Source organism: Salvia miltiorrhiza, chromosome 4 (assembly GCF_028751815.1).
Source record: "Salvia miltiorrhiza cultivar Shanhuang (shh) chromosome 4, IMPLAD_Smil_shh, whole genome shotgun sequence".
Classification (NCBI taxonomy): Eukaryota; Viridiplantae; Streptophyta; class Magnoliopsida; order Lamiales; family Lamiaceae; genus Salvia; species Salvia miltiorrhiza.
This window is the reverse complement of record NC_080390.1, coordinates 39,912,231-39,921,602: the sequence shown is the minus strand read 5'-3', so window position 1 is coordinate 39,921,602 and position 9,372 is coordinate 39,912,231. Positions and strand designations below refer to the sequence as shown.

At 35.9% G+C, this 9,372-nt stretch overlaps 1 long non-coding RNA gene across 1 annotated transcript; it reads left to right on the top strand.

Annotated features, from left to right (window-relative positions):
- The first annotated feature begins 6,258 nt into the window (after positions 1-6,258).
- On the top strand, positions 6,259-8,714 carry LOC131021627 (uncharacterized). The gene is made up of 2 exons (XR_009101015.1): positions 6,259-6,877; positions 7,791-8,714. It is a non-coding gene; the product is annotated as an uncharacterized LOC131021627 (long non-coding RNA).
- The last annotated feature ends 658 nt before the right edge of the window (positions 8,715-9,372 follow it).

The following is a 9,372-nucleotide window of genomic DNA, read 5'->3' as shown; positions in this document are numbered from 1 at the left end:
ATGAAAATAATAAAATAAAAATTAGTTTAAATTCAATAGCCGGACCAGTCAAAAAATGCAAAAGTTGATGAAAGGTAAAGGAAAACAGTGAGAAAGGACACTTTAGTTAATGATGAGATTGCAACTAATGGCGATTTAATTAGTTAAAATAGGTGTGGGAGTAGTGATGAGTGAGAGTGACATAGTCAACCAAATTAAGAATCCTAACTAGGGTTCATAAATTAATAAACTTTGGATACTAGTTTCTGCTCCACTTTAACCTCTTTTCTGGTGGGAATGCTTTTTCCCATATTAGATTACGCTTTCTAAGCTTTCAATGGCGCCATCCACGGAGATTATTGGGTGGGTGGGTATGACTAAAATGGGTCGAATAATCTTTTTTTCCCACCCGTTGACTATTTATATATCTAACTTTCCGATAATTATGGTGCATCTATCTATGGTGGAACTATATTATCTACTCCCTCCGTCCCATATCGTCTCATATGCTTAGGCTAATTTTTCTTTTTTGAATATCCTATCTTGTTTTCATTAAAAAAATAATATTTTTTTACTCATTTATAATTATATCCCTATTTAATTCTTTAATTTACTCCCATTTTAATACATCATTAAATAATAAATATGGGCATACTAGGAAATTTACTTATATATTTTTATTTCCAGTGATTTTTCTTAATCTTTGTGAAAATCACAATCAGCCTATCCATATGGGACGGAGGGAGTATATATAACACTATCAAATAGAAGTTTTTTTATTTTCAAATTTTCTCTCCCCTCTCATTTTTTTTCTTTCAAATTTTCTCTTTTATTTTTTATTTTAATTATTTTCAAAAATTCGTTAATTTTGATTCATAAAAAAAATATTCAATATGAATGTTAAATTAAGATTACGAGAAGATCATTAATTCAATATAAAAATTATAAAATATAAATTTGAAATAAATGAGTTATGATCATTTAAAGTGTCAAAATAAATTTTCATTCTCTCATATTTATCTACAATGTTGAACATCATACTCTATTTTTATTTTGTTTTCGCTTGTTAGTGAAAAATAAGTAAATTCCTTTTTTTTCTTTCAAAAATCTTTACATGGTTGTTTAATTATAATTATTTTAAATTTAAATATTTTAAAATTATAGTAGTAGTTTTAATGAAATTAAGGAGAAGGAAATTTGTATTAACTTTGTAAATAAAAAATTATTTATATATCTTAAAATTAGAATTGAATATATTATATAGATTTATTTAATTATATGTACGAATTATTTGTTTATTTATATAAATATATTTGTTGTAATATTTTTCTTTTTATATTATTCATATTTTTCCTGATTTTTTTAATTAGTTTTGGGCTATTTGAATACGAACGTTTAATAATAATACAGTTTGAATTTTTAAGAGCCCAAGATTTTTGGATTAAATGATGACTATTAATTTTGTTATATTGATGGTTTAGTGTTATTTGCTCAAAAAAAGATTGACTTATTATTATTATTATTATTATTATTATTATTATTATTATTATTATTATTATTATTATTATTATTATTATTATTATTATTATTATTATTAGGGTTAATTATGCGAAAAATCATGAACTTTGGGCCGATTTCCAAGTTTGCCATGAACTTATTTTTTTTATCAAATTTTCCCTAAACTTAACCAACTGATCAATTTTGCCATAGTTTTGAGAAAACCCCAAATAGAGTGCTGACATGGCACTCTTTAAGTTATCTGAAAATTGACGTGGCATCGCCGGTGGAACAAGAAACGACGACGTTTAGGTGGGGTAAAACGACATCGTTTTGAGCCCAAAACTTTTCTCTGTGTGTGTCGAGCTTGCCGGAAAGAAGCTCGTCTAACCACCTGATACTGCGAAGGGGGGCGGCGGATCTGCGAGGTGGTGGGGAAGGGCGGTGGAGAGAGAGGTGTGGTGTGGGGGAAGGCAGCGAAGGGGGCGGCAGATCTGCAAGATGGTTGACGGCAGATCTACGAGATGGTTGGGGGAAGGCGCAGTGGATTTGGTGATGGTGGTGGGGGAGGGCGGTGGAGAGAGAGGTGTGGTAGTGGGGAAAGGTAGCGAAGGGGGCGGCAGATCTGAGAGGTGGTTGGGGGAAGGCAGCGGAGGGGGCGGCAGATCTGAGAGGTGGTTGGGGGAAGGCAGCGGAGGGGGTGGCAGATCTGAGAGGAGGTTGGGGGAAGGCAACGGAGACAGCGGCAGAGGGCGGCAGATCTGAGAGGTGGTTGGGGGAAGGCAACGGAGGGGGCGGCAGAGGGCGGCAGATCTGAGAAGTGGTTGGGGGAAGATGAAGGCGGTGGATCTGGTGTGGTAGTGGGGGAAGGTACGGCGGATCTGGTGATGGTGGTGGGGAAGGGCGATGAAGAGAAAGGTGTTGTGGTAGGGGAAGGCAGCGGAGGAGGCGGCAGATCTGAGAGGTGGTTGGGGGAAGGCAACGGTTGGGTCTGTGATTTGGTGTCGGAGTTGGTCACTTGCTCCACTTCGTCAGTCGGCAGCGGCGGCGTTGCATGTTTTGGGAGGAGGATTTTTTCTAGACAAAGAAGATGAGCGACGGTTGGCGGTAAGATGGAGGGAAGAGCAGCGGTCGGCGGTCGGCAGGTTTTGGCAAATAATTGATTTTCTATTTTTTTTGTTTATTTTTTTTCCAAGTAGGAGCCACATCAGCTCGGTATTACCACGTAGGCGCCATGTCAGCTCGTTATTGCCATGTAGGCGCCAGCTAAGACCGGACCTTCACCAGAGGTAAAAACTGTGGCAAAATTGATCAATTGGTTAAGTTCTGGGAAAATTTGATAAAAAAAAAAGTTCACGGCAAACTTGGAAATCGGCCCAAAGTTCATGATTTTTCGCGTAATTAACCCTTATTATTATTATTATTATTATTATTATTATTATTATTATTATTATTATTATTATTATTATTATTATTATTATTATGCCCACGCAAGATCGTCTTATTCGGCACGGTTTGATCATACCGAATTGGTGTGCTATCTGCATGAAGGATGCGGAAACGACGGATCACATTTTTGGGGGCTGTACTCCTGTTCAGCGCGCTTGGATGGAATTTTTAGATTGATTTCAGTTTCCCCAAGACAGGCAGACGTTGGATATTTATATCTTTTTGGTCTTAGCATGGAATCAGAAGCTTAGCACTCAGGTTGGCAATTTCTGGAAGGCAGGCATTATTACCATGATTTGGGTGATTTGGTCTTAGCGGAACAGCTGCATTTTTTACGACAAGAATTTCTCCTATAAGCATGTCATTCATGTTGTCAAGGTGGCTTTCTTGGAGATAGAGAATAATTTTAAACATCTGGGTCGTATGAGCAACACTTGAACCGATTATATTATTCTTCGCACCATTGGAGTTAAAGGCAGGGCTGCCCCTCCGCCAAGGTTTATTACTGTTAACTGGTGGCCACCTACGGAGCATTGGATTAAAGTGAACACAGATGGTCGGCTTTAGGTGCACCGGGGGTGCTCGGAGCTGGTGGTGTTTTTCGTGATCACTGGGGTTGGGTGCGTGGGTGTTTTCACTATAAGGCCGTTGGGCGTGGGCTATGCCTTCGAAGCGGAACTTTTTGCGGTGATCTCAGCTGTGAGAATTGCCAAGATTAGAGGATGGACTGATCTCTGGATTGAATCAAATTCTACTTATGTGGTTGGTTTCTTGCAAAATCGTGCTAAAGTTGTCCCTTTGGGAGGAGGTTTTGGGTTTTCTTTCGACTTTTAGGCTTCACATCACTCACATTTTTAGAGAGGGTAATAAGGTTGCTGACATCATTGGCCAATCCTGAGAGAACTGTGGGGTGGTGGCCTCACGAGATTGATGAGATTAAACATGCTGTTCGTGTTGACATGGCTACGCATTCTCATATTCGCATGGTCACTTAATTGTTGGCGGCTTTTCAAGTGGCAGTCGGTTTGCTGGTTTAGCAGGATTGATGAGTTGGCTTTGGAGGTGGTTTGTGGCTGGTTTGATGTGGTTTGGAGTTGGGGTTGGGGAGTCAGTGCTTTTTCAGCATCTGGGTGAGCTCGGTGCTGAGGCGCAGCTGGTCGGGTCCCGTTGGTTCTCCGTGAACGACCTCTTGGGGTTGTTTAGCGTCGAGTCTGGTTGGGAATCAACAGCTTCCGTCATTGATAGGTTGATTCTTGGAGTGTTATCTCCTTTATTTTGGGTTAGCTGGTTTTGGTCTTCTTTCGAGTTTTCGTTTTCGATTGTTTTCTTTGTTTGTTTTGTTTGTTGGACTTTCTTTTTCGGCGCTTGGGAACCGAGCTGCTTAGAGGCGATGGTTAGCCCGGAGCTTCTGAAGCTATCTCTTTTCAGCTCCCTCGCAGATTTGACCTTAAATGAGTACTCTTTTTCCCTTTTAAGGATTTTTCCTCTCGGGTTTGCCTTAAAAGGGTTTTAATGAGGCTCGGCCCTTAGTTTGCTTCTTTGTGCTCTCAAGGGTTCTTGGTTTTGCTTTCTTTTTCTTTTCTCCTTTTATAAAATCTTAATTTAATAAATAATAATAATAATAATAATAATAATAATAATAATAATAATAATAATAATAATAATAATTATTATTATTATTATTATTATTATTATTATTATTATTATTATTATACAATACTCATTAAATTTAATATGATACTCATTAAGTTGATAATATTGTTATTATAAACTATTTTAAATCAAATACTAATATTTAAATTAACATAATTCTTTTATTACCAATTAATCTAACTCAGAAATAATGAATGCTGATATTTTTACATAATTTAAAATTTTAAAAATAAATATATTGTGGCTCGTACATCACACGGGAGGACATACTAGTATAGTATTAAAATATAAATATTTAATTATAAATCAATTGAAAATTTTATGATTAAAGTAAAATTTAAGGTTTGTTTGTATATTATTTTTTTCCTTTCTTTTTCTTTTTTTCTCTTTTAAATAATTTTATTCTTTCGTAAAATCATGTTATTCTTCTAATAAAAATATATTCAATGACTATATGTGAGATTTAAATAATTTGATATGTAAAAAGGGGTTAAATTGAACAAGTCATGATCATTTGAAGTTGTAAAATAAATTATGTGCACATTAAATATTGATGTATAGATACATAAAATTACTATATTTGGCACAAATAGTGCGAATAGACCTTTCCGCACCATTTGTCTCAAACTCTATCGAGCCCACACTTGGAACGAATGGTGCAAAAGAACTCATTTGCACCATTCTTTCCAAGTGATGGTGTGCAACATTTGACATATGTAATGGGAAAAATGTAATGCCCCGCTCTTTTAAATACATATTAGATTAAATATGTGCATTAGTTATAAAATTTTTTTTAATTATTTATTGTGATTATTTTGTTCAGATAATATTATTTCAGCAAAAGTCTGTATAAGAGATACAGAGCTGCGATTTAATATTCAATCATGAATCAAACCAATAATTAAATTATTGGTTTAGCTACACATTGAAACTTTGCATTACCAGTTGATTGATTCAATAGTATTAGAAATTTTAGATTTATAATCGATTTCATAAATCGTGTTATTTAAATCGAATTGTTAGAATTATAATTTGAGATCATATGCATAATAATTTTATTATTTCGCGTTATATGTGTTAAGGTATTAAGTCGCGAATTAATTCCGACTTTCACGTATTAAATCTCAAGATTGAGGATTTAATTTATATAAATACGACGAGTATTTATTAAACAAGAATTGGAGAATTATTACAGGAACTAGGAGAAACTAGATCACGGCACTACACGTATTTCTCGATTTTTCATCCAACGCAACAATTCCTACATGTTAGTCAAAAAGCAGCTCCCACAATTGTCAAAAAGTTGCGGCAAGCCATTCAACAATGGCAACATTTCTTTTCACACTGCAGCCACCTACCACCTCAATTCCCTATAAATAATCCTCGAAGCAGCATTTGTAAATACACCCAAAACCAAAGAAAAAAAAAAAGATTCATCTGCAATCTAGAGAAAGAGAGGAGCAGGTGAAGGGTTGGGAGAAAAGGTGAATAGTGAAGTACTGTTCAAGTGAATAGTGACAGTCGTCGCGAATAGTGAAATTCGTGAATAGTGAAAATTAGATAGTAATTTTCACGGGGAATAACGGGTTGTGAGTTGAGTGTTGTGAGTGTTGTAAACACTGTATATTTTTCTCCCTTGTTAAATAGATCTGCAGCAGCTCCGGGGACGTAGGCATAATTGGCCGAACTCCGTTATCAAATTTGTGTCTTTATTTTGTCAAAAGATGCAAATTTCAACAATCAAATTTTCAAAAGTTGCAACTCCCGGTACCAAAAATTTCCACCATTTTGATTCTGTTGTCTGCAGAAACTCCTCTATAAATTGAGGAGAGTTCTGCAGAAGGAAGAAGTGCAGCAAGAGGTGTGAGGCAAGAGAGAGTTTAGGAGAATTTTTAAAATTTCTTACTTGCAAGAGCTCAAGTGAGCTCCCTTCGCCAGGCTATTTCTTCGCCGACCGGCCACTAGGCTCTGAACCGAGAACGTGTACTCGTTCCTCCATCTTCAGGCTACCAAACCCAACAATCGAAAGGCCGAAGCCTTCTCTATATTTTCCTGACCAAAGGCCGCAATATCCTTCGGAGGCCAACGTCGAATTCCCGACTTAGCCACCGGCCAACTTACGGCTTTCGTTTCTCACTATCCTTACGACGAAAAAGGATTGAGAAAACACCGTTGTGTAGCCTGATCTACCTCGCACGAGGAAGACTAAGTCGTAGACCTTCGCGGCTAAACACCATCGCGGAACGACGACCAGAAAACCCCCGACGAACAACTTCCATTAGTGCTCACTTGGACAAGGGTAAGTTGATGCCCTTATTTCGATGCATTCCCGTTTCTATTATATTATGGGAAATTTCTGGGGTATAGATGGGAGTGTGGTGAATATTTGTACAAAGTTTCATGTTATTTGAACTTCGTTTACTACTCTTTTAAAATTTGAGAAGTCTACTGCCAGTATCTGCTGAAACTGTCGTGAGGCAGATGATTAGGTTAATTATTTCAGTAACCATATGTTGATATTTAGCTCTCAAATTGTTATTCTATGAAGATATATGTGTTAGCTATCTACATATAAAATTTGAGCTCATTCAGGTAACGTTTGCTATTTTTCAAAAATCTGGACTTTCAGTTGGCAGAAACTGCCGAATCTGGTAGGCGATGGGAAAATCGCTATATCTCTTAAACTACTTGGAGTTTTTCAACATACTTTTTTTTCAATTAAACTAGACTCAAAGAGGTTTCTATTGATATAAAATTCGACTCCATACGAGTTCGGAGTAAAAGCAGTTTATTAGTTGAAGTTGAATCTATACAGTTTTGTTGAGATGGAAATGATTCAAAATAATTCCTATTAAGGATTTTAAAGTTTTATTGTTGATAAAATATCACTTTTAGATTATAAATGAGCTATTGATGTGTATATATATATATTGGTGATTGGCATTATTAAATGGGGAAAAGGAAAACGTTTTATGTTTATAGAATTATTCTTTATTTATAATAGATAAATAAATGAATAATATAAAATGGAATTTCCTACATCCTCAAAGGTACATGAAATATTTTGATAAAGGAAGAACGATTGTATATGAGTTAGATATAGTCGTTTAAGGAAATATGGGTAGTTAGAGAAATGAGTGAATAGTGATTCACTGCATTTGTTGTTATCTTTTCTATTATTCACTCGAACACATGTTTTCGTGTTATCAAAGGTTCAAATAAACAAAAGCGTCTGAGTAACCTATCGCGCTAAGGAAAGAGAATCATTGTCTTAAGTAGCAAAACACTGCAATCAGGTGGGCATTACTTTTACTATACGTATATAGAGATCCCCTACGTATCGTAGGCCTCTTATACGAATGAATGCATGAGATGATCTAACTGTTAATTTCAGTTTCATATATATCAAATGAGTTTAAATGTTACATTCAAGCAAGTTATTTCATGACAAAATCTTTGAGTTAAAGTTATTTCAAGTATTGTCTTGCCATAAAATGTTTAAATTTTAGTATGATATCTATCTGCTTTGGCTTTGCCAATGATGCAATCGAATTCGGGTCCTGAGCAGTTGATAGCTATCCTGCCAGGACTAGTGTACACCAGTGACCGTGAGTCATCTAGCGGGTTGGCCGGTCAAGTGACCGTGAGAGGTGGCCACCTCTCCGGCACACAGTTCCAGATATGATAGATTACAAGAGAACTTAGACTGCAGTCGAACTTTAAGAATCACAAATGAATTTAGTAAGCTTGGGCCTTTTTAGCGAAAAACTCCCTTGCTGTACTGTTTATGATGGCACGACAATTTACAGTTTTGAAGCATGTATTTTTATACCTAGGCATACGTGCCCACTGAGTGCTTTTGTACTCAGCCCTGCATATGTTTTCTAAATGTGCAGGTTGAGCTGATGTGATGATGGTGCTGCAATGAGCGGAGTCTCCAGGGTTGTTAATAAATAGTTAACCTGTCTAGAATATGTCTTCATACATATGTCTAGCTACTTTCCGCTGCAAGATGTTGTTGATGTTATAGTATGTTATGTCATACTTTGAGTCTTAAGAGAATGGTTTCATATGATGTATAACTTGATTAATGATATTAATTAAGTTTTATGCTGTCTTTCATAGACTATTTTCAATTGAGTATTCATGAATGAAAATGACGAGTTTTATTAAGATGAGTAAGTTTTACGGCTATAAATGACGCCCCTTTTCTTCCCCTTCTTCTTTAACCCCATCCCTAGTCGTAGATCACTCGGCTTAACTATCCTTAGTTAGGGCGGGCTGTGACAAAGTGATATCAGAGCCAAGGAAAGCTCTGAATTATAAGTCTTGAGTTTAGTCTAGAATGAGTCACTAGACTAATAGTTATTAACAACCGTGAGCTCAGCGCACCATCACACCAGACTCAACGAGGTATGTAAAATTTCAAAGTTTATTTGACATTAAATTTTGAAGAGCATGATGTTGAGGTTATATGATGAGTTATGATGTTACACTTTGAAGGTGCATAGTTTGAGTTTGAGTATGACAACATGATTAATAATGAGTTATTATGTTGTAAGAGCATATGTTGACGTTACATGATGAATCATGAGAGCGTTTATATCATATGATGTTATATGATTGATGATGCATAATTATGAGTTATGATGTGATGTATTTGAGATGTTTTGTGATGAGAATTGTTTGAGCAGTTGTGATAAGTCACGATGATTTAGATGAAGGAATCTAATGTCATTGTTAAGAGAGATTTTTTTTTACAAAGTAGAAGGATGAAATGAGAACTTAGAGCTA